Source organism: Canis lupus, chromosome 24, assembly GCF_048164855.1.
Source record: "Canis lupus baileyi chromosome 24, mCanLup2.hap1, whole genome shotgun sequence".
Classification (NCBI taxonomy): domain Eukaryota; kingdom Metazoa; phylum Chordata; class Mammalia; order Carnivora; family Canidae; genus Canis; species Canis lupus.
Window position 1 is genome coordinate 10,462,287 of NC_132861.1, and position 20,970 is coordinate 10,483,256.

Sequence of the window (20,970 nt, forward strand, 5' to 3'; positions counted from 1 at the left end):
TTTGGCTGGAACAGGAGTAACTTCCTAAGAAGTAGTACATAGTGCATGAGAAATAGAATTTCTGCATCCTGGCATATTTACTAACATATTTACTGGTTCCTCATACTTGACTGATAGTGTGGCTTGTATAACATTCCAACTCCTAAATAAATTTCCTAGCACATTAATGGTATTGATCCCCCTGATTCAGACATTTAGAATTGCTTAAAGCCCATCTTATTCTTCCTTTTGTGTAAGAGTTCTATAGTTTTCTTCATGGATCTTTTGGATTATCCCTTTATCCTTGGTTCTATTAAATTTCACATTGCTGTGTGTAAGTGTAGGAGGTTCTTAGTTTTGCTTGTTGCATTTTTTTTATTATGCTAGACATAGAATAGAGCCTTTCAATTAGAAGATTGGAGAAAATTGTTTCTTTGATAATTTCTCTCTAATTTCTATATTATCTATGTAAACCCCATTCTTTGGATGTTGTACTTCTGATTTCATTTATATGAAATTCTAGAAAAAGCAAAACTATCATGACAAAAAGCAGATCAGTGGACACTTAGGGCCCCGGTAGGCAGATGGGATTGACAATAAGGGGATATGAGGGAACATTTTGAAAGATGAAAATGTTTTATATAATGATGATGGTGGTAGTTTCATAAATGCATGTATTTTTCAGAGTTCATCTAACTGTGCACTTAATATTAGGAAATTTTAAGGTACATTATAACTCAAGGAAAATAACCTTTTAAGAAAGGAGATGAGTCAAAACAGAGTAAGAAGCATAATGAGATCTACAGCATGATATCGGTGTAAATTAAAAGTAAATTTGATAAAGGAGGAAAGACTATCCACTGGAAGAAAGACAGTCTCTTCAATAAATGGTGCTGGGAAAATTGGACATCCACATGCAGAAGAATGAAACTAGACCTCTCTCTTTCACCATACACAAAGATAAACTCAAAATGGATGAAAGATCTAAACGTGAGACAAGATTCCATCAAAATCCTAGAGGAGAACACAGGCAACACCCTTTTCGAACTCGGCCACAGTAACTTCTTGCAAGATACATCCACGAAGGCAAAAGAAACAAAAGCAAAAATGAACTATTGGGACTTCATCAAGATAAGAAGCTTTTGCACAGCAAAGGATACAGTCAACAAAACGAAAAGACAACCTACAGAATGGGAGAAGATATTTGCAAATGACGTATCAGATAAAGGGCTAGTTTCCAAGATCTATAAAGAACTTAATAAACTCAACACCAGAGAAACAAACAATCCAATCATGAAATGGGCAAAAAACATGAACAGAAATCTCACAGAGGAAGACACAGACATGGCCAACAAGCACATGAGAAAATGCTCTGCATCACTTGCCATCAGGGAAATACAAATCAAAACCACAATGAGATACCACCTCACACCAGTGAGAATGGGGAAAATTAACAAGGCAGGAAACCACAAATGTTGGAGAGGATGAGGAGAAAAGGGAACCCTCTTGCACTGTTGGTGGGAATGTGAACTGGTGCAGCCACTCTGGAAAACTGTGTGGAGGTTCCTCAAAGAGTTAAAAATAGATCTGCCCTATGACCCAGCAATTGCTCTGCTGGGGATTTACCCCAAAGATACAGATGCAACGAAATGCTGGGACACCTGTACCCCAATGTTTATAGCAGCAATGTCCACAATAGCCAAACTGTGGAAGGAGCTTCGGTGTCCATCGAAAGATGAATGGATAAAGAAGATGTGGTTTATGTACACAGTGGAATATTACTCAGCCATTAGAAATGACAAATACCCACCATTTGCTTCAGCATGGATGGAACTGGAGGGTATTATGCTGAGTGAAATGAGTCAATCGGAGAAGGACAAACATATGTTCTCATTCATTTGGGGAATATAAATAATAGTGAAAGGGAATAGAAGGGAAGGGAGAAGAAATGGGTAGGAAATATCAGAAAGGGAGACAGAACATAAAGACTCCTAACTCTGGGAAATGAACTAGGGGTGGTGGAAGGGGAGGAGGGCAGGGGGTGGGGGTGAATGGGTGGCAGGCACTGAGGGGGGCACTTGACAGGATGAGCACTGGGTGTTCTTCTGTATGTTGGCAAATTGAACACCAATAAAAAATAAATTTATTATTAAAAAATAAAAAGTAAATATAGCATACTCAGAAATTGACTATCATTCAGCCATAAATAGAAAAGAAGTATTGACTCATGCTATGACATGGATGAAACTTGTTTTCAATTATACAAAATGAAAGTAGCCAGATACAAAAGAATTATTAAGAATAGAGAAATTCATAGACACAGATTTGCCATTTCCAGGGCCTGGAGGAGAGGGAATCAGAGTGACTGATTAATGGATATAAAGTTTCTGGCATGGGGTGATAAAAATTTTCTAGAATTAGGTAGCAATGATGGTTGCACAACACTAAATGCACTAAATGCTACTGAATTGCATATGACATAACATTGTTAAAATGGTAAATTTTGTGTTATCTATATTTCCCACAATAAAACTAAGTGCATATATACTGTTTTTCCACTTGCAGCACTGATGAGGTAACCTACTAGACCAAATTTTCCATCAAGGAAAACTATAAAAACAGTATACATGTACTTTTGGTGGGGGGGGGAGGGGAGGAAGCTTTTGAATCTGGTCATCAAAAATTGGCTAAGGCAGGCAGAACATGAGGCAGCGTAGGTATGATAGACTTTCAGATGAATCCCAATGATCCTTGTTTCATGGTATTCATGCCTTTGAGTAATCCTCCCAAGTGTGACTTGTGATTTGCCAATAACTAGTATATTGCAAAGGCTGTCCTTTCTGTGATTCTATTACATAGGACTATAACTTATCATCCTACCAGCTGAGTCTATTATGCTCTCAGCTTGTATACTTTGAAGAAATCGCTGGATTAGCCCGTAAGGCAAGGAACTGAGGACATTCTATGGACAAAAGCTAGCCAGTAAGGAAAGCCCTCTGTCTAATAGCCTGCAAGGAACTAAAACCTTCTAACAACCTTTGAATGAGTTTGAAGTAGATTCTTTCCTGATCAAACCTTGAGATGAAATTCTACCCCTAGCTGATACCTTAGTTGCAGTCTCATGAGAGAGCTGGAAGCAGAGGACTCAGCTAAGCCATGTCTGGACTCCTGACCCCGAGAACTGACATAATCTGTCTTAAGTCTCTAAGTTTATGATAATTTATTACACAGCAATAAATAATTAAGAGTAAAGGACAAAGTAAAGGACAATATACTAGGTGAGCTGGACTGTCTTTGTCCTCCTTTCCCTTAGGGAATTGCTTGTTTTTAATGCAAAAGATTGAGGCTGAGAAGAAAATAACTGCCTAGAAATTTTTCCAGTTAGAAGTCAAAAATGCATGCAAGATTAATAAGGCAGCCAAACTTGAAGGACTAAGATCCTAAAGTAAAGGAAGCCACAGAAAAGTGAGTCCAACATTCTGCATCATTCTATACTACATTTTTCCTCAAAGAATTTGCCACATCATAAACTACTCTGGGTCAAGAGGCCAAGAAATTAAGCAGAAAATAGTTACTAAATGGCTACTTGATGGAACAAGAGTTTAGGGGAGGTAAAATTGCAGGTAAGGATAAGACAAGGAAGAGGGACCCTGGTAAATATTTCATGTTTTCAGCTGAGACTCTTATAAACTCCCAAGACCTAGATGAACAGAATGACCAGTTCTCAGAAAGCCTGGAATCCTGCTTGAATCATCTCAAGCCCTGATTAGATCAAATTTTTGCCTCCAGTTTATCTCCTAAAAGGAAATTAAATCATCTCTAGGGGAGATAAAATCACCCACAGTTGATATAGTATTTCATATAAAATGCCCAGCATTCAATCAAAGAATACCAGGCATGGCAGGAAACAGGAAAAATAACTTATTATCAAAAGATAAAACAACAGAAACAGATAATCCAGCAGATAGATAAAGAATAGAGAATTTTGCCATAATACTGGAATCTAAAGTCAAATGGAAATTCTATATCTTAAAATTCCTTTTACTGATTTTAAGAATAAGAAAAAATTCACAGCAGAAAAAAAAAAGAACTGGAACTTCAAGCCATTTGAAATGATCCACAATTCAAACCACAAAAAATAAGGATGGAAAACACAAAAATAAATTATAATTGGTGGAGTGAATGCTGTAATATATATACACCTGGAGTATTATAAGGAAAGAAAAGAGAGAATGAGACAAAAATATATTTGAAGGGACAAATGACTGATAATTTCCTAAAACTGATGAAAGATATTAGCCTCAGATTCAAGAATTTCTGTAAACACAAGACCTTAAAAATATTAGCAAAACCACAACTACACACACTAATAACATTCCTGGAAACCAAGGAAAAGAGTAAATTTTAAAAACAGAAAAAAATAAGTCTTAATTCCAGGGAGAAACAAGGACAACAACTGACTTACCAACAGAAATTATGAAGCCAGACCCGGGATCGAGTCCCACGTCAGGCTCCCAGCATGGAGCCTGCTTCTTCCTCTGCCTGTGTCTCTGCCTCTGTGTGTGTGTGTGTGTGTGTGTGTGTGTGTGTGTGTGTCTCATGAATGAATAAATAAAATCTTTAAAAAAATCATGGTATATATACTATTGAATATTATTCAGCTGTAATAAAAAAGGAAATATTGTCATTTCCAATTATATGGATGGACCTTAAGGGCATTATGCTAAGTGAAATAAGAGAAAACTAAATACAGTATGATCTCACTGATATGCAGAAATTAAAAAAAAAAAAAACACCTCACAGATACAGAGAACAGACTGGTGGTTAAGCGTTGGACAGCTGATCTCAGCTCAGGTCTCCATCTCAGGGTAGTGAGTTCAAAGTCCTCATTGGGCTCCATGCCCAGCATGGAGCCTATTAAAAAAAATCTTTGGTAATAATTTTAGAACCAATATGTGAATCTAACAAGGTGAATAGAAACTGATAACTTGCTGAGATTTAAGTATAAATTCCTTTTTTTTAAAAGATTTTATTATTTATTTATGAGAGACAGAGAGAGAGAGGCAGAGACACAGGCAGAGGGAGAAGCAGGCTCCATGCAGGGAGCCTGATGTGGGACTCGATCCCGGATCTCCAGGATCAGGCCCTGGGTGGAAGGCGGCACTAAACCGCTGAGCCACCTGGGCTGCCCATGCGTATAAATTCCTTAAAAGCTTATTGGGAGGAGAAGGGGAAAATATAGTTTTCCCCTCTTATGTTGTTTGAACTGATTATCCCGCAAATAATGATATCTCTGGTTAGACTATTCAAACACTAGTGTGTTCTGCTAACTTTCTTTGGTTGACTGCCTTTCTTCATATCATTGCACTGGGGACATGACAGGATATTTCTGCTCTCAATTCCAGGCAAGTGAGTCAGTGCAACTTTCTGCATTAATATGTCAGAATAAAATATCACTATTAGCTTCTAATGATACAGAATATTTTCATATTAAATTGCTTTTCCATCAAAAAATTTTTGTCAAATTCTTATATAAATCTGTAGGTTGTGTTTTCTTCATTTTGTAAATTTCTCTTTGAAACTATATTCGCAGGTTATTTGAAGTTAATTACACAACCAATATGGTGGGTTCAGTGCACCTGTACTGGGAAGTCATTTACACCCATTGAAAAATTGGCATTGGTGCCTGAGGGAGTCCTACTTGGCAGCATCACAAAGTCATAAGCTAAATTATCTAGAGTAGCAGCCTTCAAACTACATAAGTGGTTATGATGTTTAACAGGATCAGTTTCCAGATCTGCACTTGCATATGTACCCTTGGTAGCGCAGGCTTAGCTGCTTCTTCCCCATCCCTCCTTTTACTCTTGTGAAAGGAAGGCCTATCACTCTCCTATCCCTGATTTAACTATGGTATGTTGCTCTGGGTAGGCAAACCTCCAAGTGCAAAATGAAGGATCCATTCAAAATCTTGATGTCAGGAATGGGAAATGACTAGGTAAAAGTCCTTATATAGGTGAGGTGGTTTCTAGATCTTTGCTGCCAACAAAATTGAAAGATGACATAGTGGAATTGGTACTAGCTAGTAGATCACTAAACATCATTTTGGAAGAATAAATTGCTATGTAATTTTTGGCATGTAACTCAGGATTTCAAAGAATTAAGATGCTATAATATCTGCTCCATTTTTATCTACTTATTGGTCAATAAAAATTAAAATAGCAATAAATATTCATTCATGGATATATCAAAGTCATATAAACACACTCCACCAATCTCATTGAGTTGCATTTCCAATAAAATAGTTTCTTATATTTAATAATTTTTTTAAAATGTAGTACATATGGGCACCTGGGTGGCTCTGTGGCTAACTGTCTGCCTTTGGCTCAGATTGTAAACCTGGGGTCCTGGGATCAAGTTCTGCATTGGCTCCCCACAGGGAGCATGTTTATCCCTCTGCCTATGTCTCTGCCTCTCTGTGTGTCTCTCATGAATAAATAAATAAAATCTTTAAAAAATGTAACATGTAGCTGTTGTTTTGGTCATAATGATTATAATGATAAATTGATTTTTTAAAATTTAAAGCCTCAGAGTCAGAGGAAAAATTTTATAACAATTTTATATGTATGTAAGTAAAAATATATATATATATTTGCATATATATCTTTATATACATATATATATTATATATATATACACTTATTTGCCAAGAGGTATGATGAATTATTAATAAATGACTTCTGAGAATTCTGGGCACGAATTTAAGGAGGAAAAGCAATGATTTAAAGCTTCTGATTGTTGAAGAATAGATCATTCCTGTATTTTTAAAATGAATGATGGTAGTTATTAAATTGCCATGGTATTTGGATTCATCTAGATAGATCAAAAGAGTGATCTAGCAGTTTTACTTTAATTTTTATAATTACATATTTTATGACTACTTGAACTGTCAAAGCACAACTCACAAAATGTCAAAAATGTAATTATTATACAAATAGAAGTTAAAAACCATATAAATAGATGAGTCAAAGTTTTAGTTAACCCATTACAGAAGGAACTATCATGAGACAAGTCTGTTTTAAACAGGAAATGAGAAACTGGGATTTTATGTAGTCAGTGAAAAAAGGAACACTTAAACAGTATAGGTATATTAGAAACAAAATTAGCTAATATACTATACTAATATACTATTAGCAATAAGATCATAACCCATAAGGTTATCTGCTGTGGCAGACAGACTAGAAAAGTTCACATACCTTATCATTTTTCTACCAGCTAACTTGTAACTTGACAGAATTATAAAATGACTTGGCCCCAGTCAAGCACAAAACTAAGTCGGACTTCTATGCCCTGAAGAGTCAGATTATCCTCTGACTGGATAATTAGAAAATGCTCCTAGCAAGATATTAAAAGTTCAAATAATCAACTTTTCATCTTATTTACCAGATTTGTATAGTTCTCCTCAGTAAAACTTATGATGAAACATTTTAAATGTCAGCTTTAAAAGGTAAGAAAGGAAACATAATTTTTTTGGAAAAAAAAATCAGGAGCTACATAATAATGGTATGATTGAAGCCTGGGAATGAAATTCACTGTTGGCTATGTTTTAAAGAATTGGTAGGCTATTTTTGCCCAGATTTGTGTGTATGTCCTAAGAACAAGAACACAAATAATTGCAGCACAAAGGTCAAACTCAGAATATATAATATAGAATTCTAGTGCCTAATCCACAATTCATACTCAAATTCCATCAGTCATCCCTGGGGAGTCCTTTATACCTATATTTTTCCCTACCTGGAGTCCAAAATGTGAGGAGGTATGATACATGCCAAGAGAACTGTGTGATCTTTCTAATTTACATAGATAGGGAATGGGAGTGTGTGTGGGAATGGATCTTAAAGATGTGGGATGAAGCTGGAAGAAATAAAAAGTTGAGTGAGGCTAAATTTATGAAGATGGGCTCGCTAAGCAGAATTCTGAATTCAGTGTTTCAGCATGAGAGGTTAGGAAGAGCTCTGTTCGTTTAACTGAAATATGGACCAAAGTAGCCAAATGTTAGAACTGCCTTGGTATGTTACAGAGGAAGTTAATTAAAGATTTAGGGACATTAGAATGTTAATACGGATTTACCATATAAATCCTGCTCACCCACCCTGGGAGAGACCAGAGAACACACTTTTTACTACGATTGTGAGAGACAGATTTGGGAGGGGAGCCCCAGCATCCTTGAATAGCTCTAGGTTGCCCTTCTTTGTAGGTCAGAAATTACAGGGGGAATTGCTACCACTAAATTGAGATCTCTAAATGCAATGTAAATTATGAAGTCTCAGGGTGGCAAGGGCTAAGAGGTGGCACTTAACTGCCAAAAACAACGTGGGTGTGGTTACTGTAATAGACAGTGGGACCAAAAAAATAATCAAAATAGTCTAACTGGCCGAGACCAATGGCATTGTCTAGTTGATCTCAGTGTCTCTAGAAAAGAAATAGATGGGCAGCCTACTAAATTCCTACCTGATCTATGTAAGTAAAAAAATTCCAGGTCAAGTAAATAGAAGTCTGACTTGAATCCCTAAAATAGTTACTCACTTAATTTCCAGCCTTCAAACCCAGACCATGGATGAAGGTAAGGGGACAACCCCCCTGAAGAAAGCAACCCACTGAACTGCCAAAAAATCTGTACTGTCTTTCAGACTTTCCCCCTAAGGGACCTATGGAGCCTGTGAATTGGGAAAAGGGAAATAATTTGATTTCTCGGGGATAACTTGACACTGGCTTTGAACTGACATTAATTCCTGGGGACCCAAAATGCCACCACCAGTGGCATTATCAACCACCAGTGAGAACAGGGGCTTTTGGAGGGCAGGTGATCAATAGATTTAGTTCAGATCAGTCCCACATTGGACTTAGTAGATCCTCAAAACTACCCAGTTCCAGACTGCATAACTGGAGTACCCCTACTTAGGAACTGGCAAAATCAACCACTGGTTACCTGGTCCACAGAGTAGGCATTAATGAGATAGGAAAGGCCAAATGGAAGTCACTAGAATTGCCTCTACATATGAAGAGAGTAAATCAAAAACAATACTGCATTTCTGAAGGGACTACAGAGAAAATGCCATTATATTTGAAAGATGCAGGGGTGGTGATTTTCACCACATCCATATTCAACTTGACTATTTTGCCTGTGTAGTAGACAGATGGATCTTGAAGAACGACAATGGATTATCAGGTGGTCACTCTAAATATAACCGCTGTTCCACATACGGATTTCATTGCTTGAGCGAATGAACACATACCCTGGTACCTAGTATACAACTATTGACCTAGCAAATGCTTTTTCCTTTGTTCTTATTAGTAAAGACCACCAGAAGCAATTTGTTTTCATCTGTCAAGGCCAGCAATTCACCCGCACTGCACTGTCTTACCTCAGGGATATGTCAACTCTCCATCTCTTTGTCATAAGTCTTACCCCAGAGACTTTGATCACCTTTCCCCTCCACAAGACATCATGCTGGCCCATTGCATTGCTGATGTTATGCTGATTGTGTCTGGTGATCAGGAAGTAACAACTATACTAGATATATTGGTAAGACACTGCATGTCAGAAAGCAGAAAGTAAATCTTACAGATTTCCAGGGGCCTTCCACCTCAGTGATGTTTCTAGAGGCCTAGTGATATAAAGCATGTCAAAATATCACTCCTAAGGTCAGGAATAAATTGTTGCATCTGGCTCCTTCTGTGACCCAAAATAGTGCTACGCCAACCTATTTGGTGAGTGAACTAAAATTATGTTTTAGTGTGTGAGACCATTCCTCTCGAATCTTAAATTTCTAAATGTGTAGGCATTAAGAGCCAATTTGCTTTGAGCAATCTTTGCAAGAACATTTGTATAAACAAAGAGCCTTGGACAGATGAAGTGACTCCTCCTGGAGCAGATTCACTTAGATTCCTTAAATACATTACATTACTATTACGGTAAAGATAGAGCTGTCTCCTTCCTCTACACAGAGCAAATTTGCTTATAATGCAGGGTAATAAGAGAATGTCTCTCCATGGAGGAGAGGATAAGCAAGTTTTCTAGTAGCCCCTGAATAAGACCACAAGAAATTTCCTAATCTCTGGGTTCTACTCCAGAAATGCCTCCCACTCTATGTGTAGGAAACACCTAACTTTGAGCACATGGTCCTTCGAGAGTTGAGGCTCAGGGAACAGAGACAAAAGTTTACCTCTGGCTACAACTATTGCTAAAAGTAATCATTTTTTCTGACCCAGATGCTTCATGTTCTTCTGCCAGTATCCATCAAACTGTAATAGGCTTACTTCTTAACTTGCAAAGAGAATAAAGCTCAGAGTTTTCAGTCTCTGACTTGAGAGTTTAACACTGATAACTTATTACATTGAGCTTCTTTTTATGTGCTTATTGGCTGTTCATGTATATTCTTTGGGAAGTGTCTGTTCACATCTTTTGTCCATTTATAAATCGAATTGTTTGTCCTATCATTGATCATATATTGGGAATATAAGTAACTTGCTAGATAGATGTTTTGTGAATATTTTCTTATCTGGCTTGAAAAAATGACATAAAATATGAAGACGGTTAATCCTCAATTGGATGTGCAGAAATCATTTCCTCTACCTACATATCAAAAAGAGTAGCTGAAATCTGAGTGCAGACTACAAAATTTTATCTAACCAAATCAGGAGATAAAAAAGATGAAAGAGGTTATAATAAAATTGAATGAGGCTGAAACTCAAAAAAAGCATGATACACTGGGGGCAAAACTTACCTGAGCAAAAGGGCATTTGTCTATTTGGGGTTCTTCACTGACATGGTAGGCATGACTAGATTCTCAGAATATTCACCTGCAGCTCATAGAATTCTTGTGTCTCAGTCTTGAATCTGTGTGTGGTAAGTAATCAGCTCTCAGTCCTAGTCTTCTAACAGTAAGTTCAGCCATCCTGTGATGGCAATCTGCTTCCCCTAGCTCTGTAAATGCCATTATCACACCAAGAAACTATGTTAATAACTAGAGAATAAAAGTGACAATAGATTTTCTCTTTACATTTCAGAAATATTATATCAATCTACTTGTGTTTATTATTTAAGGTCTTTTCAATATTCAAGAAAATTAGGTCTTCTGTTTTCAGAGGTGTGGTGGACTCGTATCTACCCTACTGCTGAAAACAACTAAAAATCAAAAAGCTGAACTGGAAATAAGAATACACAAGGGAAAAACAAACTTGAGATGGGAACCAAAGAAGTAGGTGGGATGGTGAAGGCTTGTTTTGTGTTGAAGGTATTGGACAAATTGGATTAAGTTGAAGTTTGCTGTCATGGCACATCCTGGAGACAAATGCCAGGGCCCAGATCGGGAGATCCTGATCCGCTCCATTCTTTCCACATCAGTCATTGTGAGGTTCCAGGGCCTCAGTTTCATGGAATGAAACTCCAGGAATGGTTCTGAGCTGTCGCAGTGTTTTATGACCTGTACTTCCCTCATCTTAACCGTCCACTGTTACGGACCAGACCTCACTACCTGTCTGCAGGCTTGTTTGATCTGATGTGGACTGCCACGTTGCCCACGTAAGCTTGTCAGTTTCTTCAAACATGTACTTAGTTCTCTGCTCTCTCAAAGTGCAAGTAGTAAAACTTAATACAAGATGATTTGAAAACAGGTATACAACTTCTTCTTCTTCAGAGGTCCCAGGTTTTCCTTCCAGTGAAATGTACTAATTGGTCTTGGACCAAGGGCATGTATTAATAGTGACACATGCTATAAAAGCAGAACTGTATTAATTTGTACTTTGCAGAATATTCCTGTTCAAATCATAATTCATTTTTCACTCTCCGGAGGAAATGCAGTTGGATTCATCATCTCTTGGAATGCAATCCTCTCAAAAGCAGCAACAAGCTCTATTTTCCACAGGCTTCTAAAACTATTTGTCAGAACTTCATTTAAATTTGCTGTGACTTCTCAAGGTTATTTTTCCTTGCCTTTGGTTCTTAAGGAGCCACTCTGGAAATTTTCGAAATTGGCAGATGCTGAGCATTTTAAGTGTCAGTGCAGAGATCTTATCATTTGAAAGTAGTAAGCAGTAGTATGATGCAAGAGCCTAGCTTCCAGCTTTATCATTAAGCAGTTCTTACTTCACATTGTGCACAACATTTCTCTGAGCTGCTCTAAGTGGCTTTGTCCAAGTCACTCTGCTTTCCCTGATGAGGTGTGAGAACACCCAGAAGTGATAATCATGTGTAAACAGCCATGGTGAGGAGGTGTTACACATAGGTCAATGGGCCTCTACAGTCTGCAGATTTTAAACCTTTTGTGTGATGACAGGGAGAAATGTGTATAGCTGTCACTAAAAGCATTTCAGAACAATGCCAGTTACATTCAAGGTGCACATGAATGCCTGTGGAATTGATTTGGCAGAAAAAGCACTGGTCACACATTGAATGTAAGCATACATGTAGCCCAAACTAGTACTCAATAGAAGCATGTTTGACTTCCAGCCAGGTAAGACAGAGCCTAAAATGGTGTGGTAGGTAGAGTAATGGCCCCCTAGAGATGTCTATGTCCTAATCCTCCTATGTCCTAACATACCTATGAGTATGTTACCTTAGATGGCAAAAGGTACGCAGGTATGATTAAGTTAAAAATTTTGAGATTGGGAGGTTATCCTGGATTATTCAGGTTGGTCCAGTGTAATCACAAAAGTGCTTATAAGAGGGAGGCAGGAAGGTCAGAGTTAGAGTAAGATTTGAATACCATGTGCTGCTATCTTTGCAGATGGAAGAAAGAACCAGGACCCAGGGAATGCAGGTAGCCTCCAGAAGCTACAAGGAAATAGATTCTCTCCTAGGAAACCCAGAAAAAAAGCAGCCCTATTGACACCTTGGTGATTAACATGGTGAGGTCCATTGCAGATTTCTGACCTCCAGACCTACAAGATAATAAATTTATGTTGTGTTAAACTACTAGGTTGTGGCAATTTGCTACAGCAGCCAAAGAAAACTAATATGGAAGGTGTATGGAAATCCCTGCCCATGGTTTCCATGTTCTGTCTCATATTCTTCTCTATTGAAAATTGAAACTTTGGGTATATACCTCAGAGATACAAAGTGCCCAAAAAGTCTAAGCGTGCATCTTTAAGTGATCTACTTTTTTTAAAAATTTATTTTTATTGGAGTTCAATTTGCCAACATATAACATAACACCCAGTGCTCATCCCATCAAGTGCCCCCATCGGTGCCTGTCACCCAGTCACCCCAACCTCCCCCCGCCCACCTCCCCTTCAACCACCCCTTGTTCGTTTCCCAGAGTTAGGAGTCTCTCATGTTCTGTCTCCCTCTCTGATATTTCCCACTCATTTTCTCTCCTTTCCCCTTTATTCCCTTTCACTATTTTTTATATTCCCCAAATGAATGAGACCATATAATGTTTGTCCTTCTTTGATTGACTTATTTCACTCAGCATAATACCCTCCAGTTCCATCTACGTCGAAGCAAATGGTGGGTATTTGTCGTTTCTAATGGCTGAGTAATATTCCATTGTGTACATAGACCACAGCTTCTTTATCCATTCATCTTTCGATGGACACCGAGGCTCCTTCCACAGTTTGGCTATAGTGGACATTGCTGCTAGAAACATCGGGGTGCAGGTGTCCTGGCATTTCACTGCATCTGTATCTTTGGGGTAAATCCCCAGCAGTGCAATTGCTGGGTCGTAGGGCAGATCTATTTTTAATTCTTTGAGGAACCTCCACACAGTTTTCCAGATTTAAGTGATCTACTTTCAGAGAGTTTCATGATTCTGTTGCCTAATATGAAAAGAAATCTGTATTTTTTTTTACATTTTTTAATTTAAATTCAATTTGTCAACATATAGTATAACACCCAGTGCTCATCTCATCAAGTGCCCTCCTCATTGCCTGTCATTCAGTTACCCCATCCCCCACCCACTTCCCCTTCCCCCCAACCCTTTGTTTGTTTCCCAGAGTTAGGAGTATCTCATGGTTTGTCTCCCTCTCTAATTTTTCCCATCCAGAATATAAGCAATAGTGAAAAGGATTATAAGAGAAAGGAAGAAATCTACATTTTTAATTAATTCTTTGGGTCCTTAGAAAAGTCATCAGTTAAACAATGCCCAGTGCACCTCTTCTATACCAAAGGAGCAAGCAACTGTGCAAGCAAATAATTTACACTTTTGTTAGATCCAGCAGCCCAACCTGAATCCTGCCTAGAATGTCTCTCACTGTCTTTTTTTTTATTTCAGGATTTCTTACTTAGTGAAAACATTACTAAATCCCCATTACTTAGGAATTATAGAATGGCCTACATCCTTTATTTCTGCTTAAAATTTTTTCAATAATAAGAGCTATTTACTAATAGCACACAAGGATTATAAATTAGATACATGGTTCTATCAGTAACTTTTTGTTTGACTAGGAAATTTTACCAGAATTAAGAAGACTAGGGGCAAAATGGCATGGATAATTTTAAAACACAAGACAGGGCTTTATCGTAAGTTTGCATATACAATGCTAGGTATTTTGATGCATTATATTATCTAAATCCTTTATTCCTTACAACAACCATAAAAGACAGGAAGTATTATTATACCCATTTTACAAAAGAGAAAAATGAGAAAGAGGTTAATTAGCCTGTCCAGCATCACACAGTAAATTGTAGAGCCAAAATTAAAATCCAGTTATCATGGCTTCCAGCACTCTCAGATTTTAAGTACAAAGCCCTTTTCATTAAATCTGAAAAATATAAAGCCCTTTCTCAGGTAACATTGCTCTTGGAATCTGGCCATCATCTTTAATTATTTTTATTGTAATGTTACTTAAGCATGTACAAACAAAACTGATTGCACATTTCTGTATTAGTCTGTGTGGGCTATCACAACAAAATACCATAGACATGGGCCTAGGAGAACAGAATTTTTTTCCTCACAGTTCTGGAGGCTAGGTGTCCATAATCAAAGTGCCAGCAAGCTCAGTTTCTGGTGTGGCCTCTCTTCCTGGCCTGTAAACAGCCACTTTCTCACTGCCTCCCCACATGGTCATTTTTCTGTATGTATGTGTAGAGTGAAAGAGATCATTAGTTTCTTTTCTTATTAGGATACCAGTCCTATCAGGTAAGGGTCCCACCCTAATGATCTCATTTAACCTCAGTTATCTCCTTGGAGGCCCTGTCTCCAAATACAATCACACGGAGGGTTAGAGCTTTACATATGAATCTGGTGGGGACACTATTCAGTCCATAACAATTTCTTGTTATTGTTCTTATACAACTATAAAAGCAAAACTAATATACAAAGTAAATACAAACAACATTCCCAAGCCAAGAAAACTAATTAGTTTAGTGTGATGGATTTTTGTTCCCTAAAACTACATTGCCAGGATTAGGTTTAATACTAAAAAAGTGGGGCAGCCCTGGTGGCCTAGCGGTTTAGTGCCGCCTTCAGCCCAGGGTGTGATTCTGGAGTCCCAGGATCGAGTCCCACGTCGGGCTCCCTGCATGGAGCCTGCTTCTCCATCTACCTGTCTCTGCCTCTCTCTCTCTCTCTGCATCTCTCATGAATAAATAAATAAAATCTTTAAAAAAAATACTAAAAAAGTGGAACCCGAGGTCTGGTTCTGTTTTGACTCTATCTGCATTTTGACTTCAATAACCCAATTGCCTAAGATCCTTGCTCACAGAAGTATATTGAACAGGTTATTAATGACCTCAAGACTTTGATCAAAAGGACTCAGGTAGACACCAATGACTGTCCCATGGTGCTAGCTGGAAACCGTAGGCTCATAGATCCATACGTTTCTCCCTCTTCTCCTGGTGTGCATGGGCCATATGCTTGGGCAGGACACAATGGATGCTTTTAGCATCATGAGGCTGTGCTCCCAAAGAAGGAGGCTGCCTTCCCCTGAAACCAGTCTTCCTGAGAGGTGGGGGCACCTTGTCCCAGCTAACTCACTGCCAACTCTGAAAGAGGTGTCACAGCTCTGATAGGACTCAGATCACACACTCAAATTGGGTAATTGAGAAGAGTTTAAAAAGCAAAGGAGTGGGTACGGTTTAGAGAAACCAAAACCAATCTTGCAGTAGTACCTCAACACTAGCACACTAGCAATTATAAGAAGCTATTACCACCACGACCACCACCACTACCACCCCCGCCCCGGAAAGGGTCAGGCAAGAGAACTGTTCCTGGGACCACACACAGAGGGGCTGCACGGGAAAAGTTCTCCAGCAGGAGCAGAAGCTTTAATGGAGGGGCATCCCAAGCCACAGTGGCCCAACAGTAAGGTAGGAAGTAAAATAGCTCACCCTCCTCCACTTTTGGTCTCCTGCAAGTGTCTCCCATTGGCTAACCCAGATTGGAAGCCAGTGGGCCTCCCCATGTCACAAAGAAGGGAAGAGAGTAGATCTGAGGGGCAAACAGAAATTATCCAGTGTACCTGGCCAGAGCCTCTGAGGTCATTTTGCTGACAATCCCATTTATCCACAAACACTTTGCTGATTCATGATAATTAAGTAAATAAACCAAGTAAGGTAACCAAAACAATGCTGATAGTAGAATATGGCAACACTATTACATCAGTTTGGCCTTTTGAAAACAAGGTTAGTATTATGGCATTATTGAAATCTACTTTAAATGGATATCTAATCCAATTATTGCTGGAATTAGAACCTGAAAATATCTGAAATTCATTTGCAGTCTTGCAAATAATGAAAAAAAAAAAAAAAACCGGTTTCCAGAAGGAAAACAGTAAATGGCTTATTCACTTCATTTCTAATAGTATATCAAAGTTTGTTGTTATTGCTTCCACTTTGCCTCAATGCAGGTTACATAAACACATGGAAAGTATCTTTCCCTAGCATGCCCTGACATCATTTGGCCTTGGTGATGCACAAAAGTGCCATCTGTGAACCAGTCTGTCTCCACTCTTTTCTGACTTAATGATTAAGTAGCACATTATTTGCTCCAAATCGTTGTTTTCACATCAAAATCAAACCCTTAATATGTTAATTAAATTCTTGTGAAAATGACTTTCATTGGTTACTTTTCTCTACAAAGGGAAAGTTACTTTTAGAGTTGGTAAGAGAATGTAATGGCAGTTGTCATTTTGACATTGGTGACTGCTTGTTGCCAACACAATCATAAACACAAAGATGATAATTGGTCATCAAAATGCTGAGATTACTTTCATCATATTATCTAAAAGAAAAATCAGAATCATCACAAAGAACTGTCAGACTCCCAAAACTGTGTCTAGGGATCTGTATACCAGGATGTGATAGCTTGTGGAAGGTTCCTGGTATCTATGGGTGTTAAAGATACTCAGAAAAGTGGGAGGCCATGCAGACCAATCATCTTACCAAGGAGCTCTTTGTAGGCTAGTTTCATGTGGTGATGGATATGTTCCCTCCTTGGTCAAACCTGCAGATCATGGGAGGCTTCTTTGCCCTTTCTACCTGGCTCCTGCTGCAACCAGACTGCCTTGGCCTGCAGGAAGCGAAAAGTGTATTTGAATCTGACAGTGCAGAACTCAAGTCTCTCTTTGTCTCTCTTTTTGCTGAGCCAAAATGTGAAGTAATTTCAGTCCCTCATTTTATCCCTCTTTAAACATATTTGCTGAGCCCAAAATGCGGGTCAGGCTATGTTTCCTGAGCTGGACTATCACAACACATGGTAATACAAAACGCGTAAATTTTATCTAATCCAAGGCAAATAATGTTGCCAGGAGATAAGAGGCAGAATTCTTTCTAGATTAATACAGATACTCCATCCCCTAACGATCTGGGCATTCACAGGGGGTAAAGACCAAAGGGAAAAGGTTGTACGTAAATTACAAACCCTGAAGAGTCACAAGAAGAAGGGCAAGGCCCACCAACAAAGGGAGACCAAAGCTGTCACAGTGGGCAGCAGCCTTGAAGGTGATTAGTGGACAGCAAGCCATCTCCTCTGCCCTGTTTGCTTATCTCATCACACCACAGGTTATTGAAAACCTGAAAGGAACCCAACAGTTGATGAAAGACAAGGAGCAGCTGGCTTGCCCAGAGTAGGTAATGATGGTAATGATGAAGGGAATAGGATCCTCTCATGCCCACCTTCCCACTGGGCCATGGCCAATGAATCATGTCTACCATGTGCTAGAACAAGGTCCTTTTGTTACAAAGGACAATAAAAAACAAAATTCTCTACTTACTTTTAGAAAGTACTTTTATAAACTGCCTTTTCAAATTCAGTAGATTCATAACACCTTTAGCATCTGGGAGTCAGAAAGTCTTTAGATCATATAGTGCAGAAATCTGTGAAATTAAAAAAAAAAAAACAGATACACACACACCAACTAAAAAATTAAAGCACAGAGTGAGGAAAGTACCTTCTCAGAAGAAGAATCAAGATAGTCTATCCTGTGTTAACCATTCCTGACTCAACTATAGGTTAATGCTCTTCAACAAGTATTTATTGAGCATGAGCTCTGTGCTGGGCTCTGTAAAGGACACAAGGATAGTAAGCAGAAGCCCATTTATCAGGAAATCCTAGAGAATAATAGACTAGTAAGTAGATTTGAATCAAAATGGAAAGGAGACATTCAAGAAAATAGAAGGTTCCCATAAAAAATAAAAATGTTATGAAATATGAAAAGTTCTGTGGGACTGTTGGAAGTATAACTTGGCACATTGCTAGAGTACTCTTTGATAATACATAGTAAATGCATTCAAATTACAATATCTTATTGTATCAAATGTTTCACAGGTAGGAATTTAGCTTAAAGAAGTAGTCTTGAACTCTTGAATGTGTACCAATATCTAGCTATTAGGCTGTGCACCACAGTACTGCTTATAAATAGGGGATACAGATGTATATATAATTAAACAGGAGAAAGAAGGGAAGGAAAGATGGAGAGGAAGAGTTGGTAATTGTTTTAGAGATGGTTGTTATTTTCTTTCACTTTCTTCAAAATAACACTTTTCATTTAAAAAGTTAAAGTCCTATAACCCACCTACTTGCTTTGACCAACATAACTAATCTAACCCAGAATCTTTTCCTTAATGTCTAATCTTAGTCAAATCATCCTACTTTTATTTCATTTAATCTCTTCTAAAAATTAAATGAAAGTGTAAAAACAACAGGGGCACATGGATGGCTCAGTCATTTGAGCATCCACTCTTGATTCTGGCCCAAGTCATGATCGCAGGGTCATAGGATACAGTCCTGCCTCAGGCTCTGCCCTCAGCAGGGAGTCTGCTTGAGATTCTCTCCCCTTCAACTCCCCCCACCCTCCCACCTCCACTCACGTGCTCGTGCACTCTCTCTCTTAAATAAATAAATGTTTTAAAAAGTATGAAAACAGGGTGCCTGGATAGCTCAGTCAGTTAAGCATCTGCCTTTGGCTCAGGTCATGATCTCAGGGTCCTAGATTGAGCCCCACATTGGGCTTTCTGCTCAGCAGGGAGTCTGCCTCTCCCTCCCCTTCTGTGCTTGCTCTGTCCCTCAAATATATAAATAAGCATTTTTTTAAAGTGTGAAAATAGCAAATAACCAATAATAGAGAATTTTTTAGAATATAGTGTAAATATGCAGTGAAATACCATATGGGGATTTTTATTATAGAATATTTAACAGTATGTAGGATGTCCATGATATATTATATATGAAGAAAGCAAGCTACAAAGGGCTATTCTTTGTGATCCTAGAGCATTCCAACTTTTTCCAGTTTCTTAAAGAAGATGTAATGCCACCATCACTGGGCCCTTGCATATGCAGTTTCTTCTTCCTGAAATGGTGTCCTTTTGACTCCTTCATAGGATTAGCCACTTTTTATTTTTATATCTTAAATCAAAGACCTAGTCCTTCTCAGCATTTATTATGAATATTGTTTTAGTAAAATAGTAGGAATCTGTGCCCTAGATTATAAAGTCTATAAGGACAGAAAATCTGTCTGCTTTTGCTCACCATTCCATGTCCAGAATCTGGAACATAATAGAAACATATATTTTTTAATGACACAAAGTTAATTTTCACATCTAGGAAAAAAATTACCTTAAAACTGTCTCATTACCTAGTTTTCCTATATTTCTAAATCCATGAATGAAAGCCAAGTATATTTCAAATTGATTAAATTTAATAGGACACAATTTTCCAGATTGATAGAGCAGATAATTCATTTTAATTAGAAAGCTTTGAAGTCTTAAAATTCTTTTCATAATGGAACATAAAAATGTAGAAATAGCATCCACTGGGAATATTTAGTAATGGAATATTTAGTAATATAGGCCCTATATTTAGGCAGTAGAATCATAACATTTTCAAGTTCAATCTGCTTCATTTTATAACAAAGCTGAAGCCCAGAGACACACAGTGAATCACCCAAGATTGCACAGTGAAGGCATAGCTAGGACCTTTTAATCTAGTGCTTATTCTACCTAAACATAAAGGAACAGAGTAATTCCCAGTTCCAGCTGTAGAATCAGAAGAAACTCAGAGGAGGAATAAAGCAGGAAGGTAAAAATAGTGAAAAGAAATTCTAGATATAGACATGTCTGAAAAGGTCCGGTAGACTGGTATGCAGGCCTCTAAACTAATTTCTTCTCCATATAAAGAATGCCTTTAAAAAAAGAAAAATCTGGTATGTGTGTGGGTGTGTGTGTTTCCTGATGTGGGATGATCTAAGAAGCACCGTTGAGAACCCAGTGCCTTCTGACATCTAGCAACAATGCCTGGCACAATATAGTCACTAAAAATATTTGTTAAGTAAGTAATGAGTGAATGAATGAATGAATGAATGAGTGGGCATGTCATCCATAGACTCCCCCAATTTGCCCACTTGCTGGCTCATGTCATCACCTATCGGTGAATGTTAGCACACTGAAGTAGGCTGAATAATGCTCTCCCTCAAAAAGATAACCATGTCCTAATTCCTAGAACCTGTGAGCGTTAGCTGATATGGCAAGAAAGGGATTTTGCAGGTATGATTAGAGAT

The 20,970-nt window shown here is 38.1% G+C and overlaps 1 protein-coding gene across 1 annotated transcript in view; it reads right to left on the minus strand.

Moving 5' to 3' along the window:
• B3GLCT (beta 3-glucosyltransferase) overlaps nt 1–20,970 on the minus strand; it is a 236,501-nt gene that overhangs the window by 86,634 nt on the left and 128,897 nt on the right. Inside the window, exons 16-17 of the transcript XR_012016201.1 lie at nt 18,190–18,292; nt 17,360–17,486 (exon numbers count right to left, since the gene is read on the minus strand). The gene's annotated coding sequence lies outside the window, so the exon portion shown is untranslated. The remainder of the gene's footprint in view (nt 1–17,359; nt 17,487–18,189; nt 18,293–20,970) is intronic.